The sequence below is a fragment of the Pongo pygmaeus genome, chromosome 6 (genome assembly GCF_028885625.2).
Source record: "Pongo pygmaeus isolate AG05252 chromosome 6, NHGRI_mPonPyg2-v2.0_pri, whole genome shotgun sequence".
Lineage (NCBI taxonomy): Eukaryota > Metazoa > Chordata > Mammalia > Primates > Hominidae > Pongo > Pongo pygmaeus.
This window is the reverse complement of record NC_072379.2, coordinates 29,964,837-29,969,156: the sequence shown is the minus strand read 5'-3', so window position 1 is coordinate 29,969,156 and position 4,320 is coordinate 29,964,837. Positions and strand designations below refer to the sequence as shown.

Sequence of the window (4,320 nt, the reverse complement as noted above, 5' to 3'; positions counted from 1 at the left end):
TTTGTATTTATAGTAGAGACAGGGTTTCACCATGTTGGCCAGGCTGATCTTGAACTCCTGACTTCAAGTGATCCGCCCACCTTGGCTGGGATTACAGGCATGAGCCATCGCTCCGAGCCTTACCTAGTCTTTTCTAAGCCAAACATTGCACTGTGATTACAAAAAAGTAAAAGAAGGCCAGGCTCATTCATGTATGTAATTCCAGCACTTTGGAAGACCCAGGCAGGAGGATTGCTTGCGCCTAGGAGTTCGAGATGAGCCTTGGCAAGAGAGTGAGACCCCATTTCTAAAAAAATATTAAAAATAAAAATAAAACACTTTGGGAGGCCGAGGCGGGCAGATCACGAGTTCAGGAGATGGAGACCATCCTGGCTAACACAGTGAAACCCCGTCTCTACTAAAATTACAAAAAAATTTGCCAGGCGTGGTGGCGGGCACCTGTAGTCCCAGCTACTTGAGAGGTTGAGGCAGGAGAATGGCGTGAACCTGAGAGGCGGAGCTTGTATTGAGCAGAGATCCGCCGCTGCACTCCAGCCTGGGCGACAGAGCAAGACTCCATCTCATAAATAAATAAATAAATAAATAAATAAATAAATAAGAGCTGTGGTAGAGTTCCCTAAGAACCTGTGGGTGTGGGAAGGTGGTAGAGTGGAGATACTTACACAGGAATGCTGTGCACTATGAGTGACTACCCCTGCCTCACAGTGGGCTTGAGATAATTGTGTATATGAATGCACTTAGTATATATATTACATATGTAAAATACCTAGTAAATCTGTAAATTGTATAAATGTTAATTTTAAACATATTTTTATTTGTGCATTTTCATGACTTAGTTTTAAGATCCAAAATGAGGAATGAAGAAAAGGGAAAGCAGGGATGGTAGTCAATGATGTACAATTAATAAGCTAAATATTTGATTAATCCTTACTTTGGACTTCTGTTTTGCTTGAACTCTTTTGGTTACAAACATCTGGGGCAATGTGTGCTCTTTGTAATTCAGTACAGATTGCTGGGCAAAGCTCTTTTCTGCTGAGAGTCAGATTTAAAAGATGGTTGATAACTTATTCTTTTCCTTTTTTAAACATGGTTTAGATGTGTAGCTTGGGTTCTTAAATTCTGTGCAGGTAAATATTGTGCTCAAGTTTTTTATGTGACATGACTATTTAGTCTGAAGGGTGCACTTGCTTTGTAGGTGCTGGATATTAATGCTACTCCTTGCAAACCTTTTGAGTATCTTGCTTTCCCTTGACAGTGTCAGGTATTTAATGTCAGTGATAGAAAGAATCTTAGGGATTGTTTTTATTAAAAGTTAATAAACTTTAAAAAAGTTTTAGTTTGAAATTTTGAGCCTGATATTTTATATGTGGATGTTTGCCTTTGTTGTTGAATCAACATGAATTATATATTTGTTTGAAATGTAGTTGGATATTTAGATAACTGTTTTTTTGATGTAACAGATATTCAGATATATGGCTTGAAATTTTCTTCCTATAAAAACTAGGACTTGTTACAATATTTTTTTTATTAGAAAACTAATATGAAGGAGTATATGGCATTTTAAGAGCGAGGACATCACCATCGTTACATTTTGTTATATTTTCTGCATCTTAGGCATAGTTGTAATGCCACATTCATTTTGTATACTTTCTTCAGCTAATGCTATGGCAAGCATTTCTGTGTGTCAGAACTTTAAAAACTAATTTTCAATGGCTGAATAATATTTTTATAGGTGTATCATAATAAGCTTAGCCTGCCTCCCATTTTTGCACCTGGAAGGTCTCCCCCTGCCACCACACACACACACTTTTATTGTTAAAATATTACTGCAGTGTTTTTCTCTGTGTGTTTTATTCCTGGAAATAGATGGCTTGGTAAAGGATGTTAACTGAAAATGTCATACCAACTAATACAGTTTCTATAGTGTGTGAATGCTCATATGTATCTCATCCTTGCCAGTATTGAGTGGAAATCTCTTTTATTTTCCTGGAGAAGTTGGTTCTTTAGGAGGAGAGAAGCATTGGGGAGTATCTTCAGGGTGGCTGAACTTTGCAACCTCTTCAATAAATAACTTCCCACTCTGTAATTTGCCCACCTGTATTACCCCACCCCCAAGCCCCAGACTTTAGGAAATGGCATCAGGCCTATATGTCTGGAGAGTTCAGAGTTCTTTGAGGTAAAGCATTCCTTCCAACGGGACCTAGAATTCCTTGAGTTGCAGAATTTTACTGACTAGACCCAGGAGGTCTCAGGAGTCCAGAGTTGCTTGGAGCTTGGCTCAGAATTCCAAGGGGGCCCATAACTCCATGAGGCCCAGATTTCCTGGCTCAGGAAAATTGGGAGGCCTGGGATACTGTGGCTTAGACCCAAGCCGAAAGGTGAACACAGATCTTTATGGCTTGAAGGTGTATGAAATTATGTCACTACATTAGAGCAGCACCTCTGCTCACCTATGGGAATCTTCAGCTGTGACACGTAGAAGCTGACCATGTCCAGATTGGTGGCTCTGAAGTTGACAGCCATGTGCACACAGTCGTACAATGTGAAGCTCACTTGTTGACGCTCCATGGCCAGCATGCTGCGGAGGTAACACTCCCAAAGGGCAGCTCGAGCCCACTGCTCCTGGGATTCCTGCAATTCTTGAGCTGTGGGACACTCTTAGATTTCAGGAACCTCTGGCTTCAACTGCCCCAGTGTCCATCAGTGGCAAAGCCAAGGCTGAAGCCATCAAGGCCCCATGGTAACGAGCACAGGCACAGGAATAGTCAGTGAAGTCTGCATTGTCTTGGCGAGGTCCGCAGCTGCTTGGAAATCTCTTTTAAATGTCAAATTTGGTATTTGCTAATTTGGTATTAGACAAAGGTTTTACATTTTAATTTACATGCCTTTGATTATTTATTTGAAAATTTTTAAAAACTACTGTTCTTTATTCTGAAATTTTGTACTTGCAACTTTTTTAGTGTCAGAAGTCTTCTTTTCAAAACTTTTTTTGCCTAGCTTTTTAAGTATAGTCACAACACTAATGACAGTTTCATTGTTATATTTCTTGTGAATGTTGTAACTTAAAAATAAATGAGTGCAGTACTCATTTATTTTTAAAGAAATAGTGAGATATAATTCACATAATCACTGGTATGATTCATATAGTTCACTCCTGGTCCTCAGGGGATACATTTTGATATATGAGATTTATAGAAAGTAAGAACTTAAAAGAATCTATAGGTTACCTAATTCAATCAGTTACAAACTACCCACTTCTGCTTTGAAAGCCACTTCTTAGAACCACTCTATAGAACATGCTACCTGATCAAGAATAAATCAACACCTTGCTTCCCCTCTTCTATCCATTAGATATCCAGGTAAAATAATATCTCTTTTCTGATATTTCTCCTTTACTTACACTCTAGCCTGCCCCATGGCCAGCTGTAAGTTGCCCTCTACTTTTGTAGAGCCCTTTGCTATGTTTCTGCAAAATCTACTTTTTCTGATTCATGTAATTCAAAACTAGCCCTATTTTCTTCCAAATTAAAACTCTTACTTTCTTAATTAATGCTGGCCCAAAATAGAAATTAGAGGGAAAGTCTTATTCCAGGATCTGAAAGACTAACAGTATTCACAAAAATACTTGATTTTTAAGGGGGAATGTGTATTGAATGATCAATTGGAATTTCAGGTAATGGGAAGAATTTCGAGGAACATTGAGGGACAGCTCAGAGACAGTATCTAAACTGCCAATTTGAACTCTTTTCAGTTTAGCAAAAGAAATTACAGAAACTTGGTATATATCTTATGAAACGTTGCAGACCCAAACCTAGGTCAGGCAATACCTTTTACTACAAAATTGGGATAATCATTTTCTAAATAATTAATCATGGAGAAAATGTTCTGAGTAGGCAGCAAGGATTTGTCTGGTAACATGATGATTTTAAAATGTAGTTGTCCACTTGAACTGGGTTGTATAAAGAACGCTTTTATTTCTGAGTATAGCAAGAAAGATCATAACATAGCTCTTAGCGCCTCCCAGCCTCAGACATGTAGCAAGTGAAAGCTGTTTGAATTGGCAAATGAGGTAGTTATTGAGTAGCCGGTTGGAATATTTGCTACTAGCTACACAGCAGAATTGTTACTTAGTTCTTTGTACTGGTGCAATTACAGTAATTAGAATAAGTAAACTTCTTTTAAGATAATTGCAGGTTATATAGAGCCTGTTTAGCTTGCCTTTTAGTGTTAGCATGTACATCAGTGTGTATGTTAAAGGATATCCTAATAGATTTTGAGGAGATGAAATTGTCTTGTAGCAAATTCTAGATCAACATATGT

The 4,320-nt window shown here is 38.2% G+C and overlaps 1 pseudogene; it reads right to left on the bottom strand.

Annotated features, from left to right (window-relative positions):
* Window positions 1-2,392: 2,392 nt before the first annotated feature.
* On the bottom strand, window positions 2,393-2,781 carry LOC129041416 (gem-associated protein 7-like; annotated as a pseudogene).
* Between the last annotated feature and the right edge of the window lie 1,539 nt (window positions 2,782-4,320).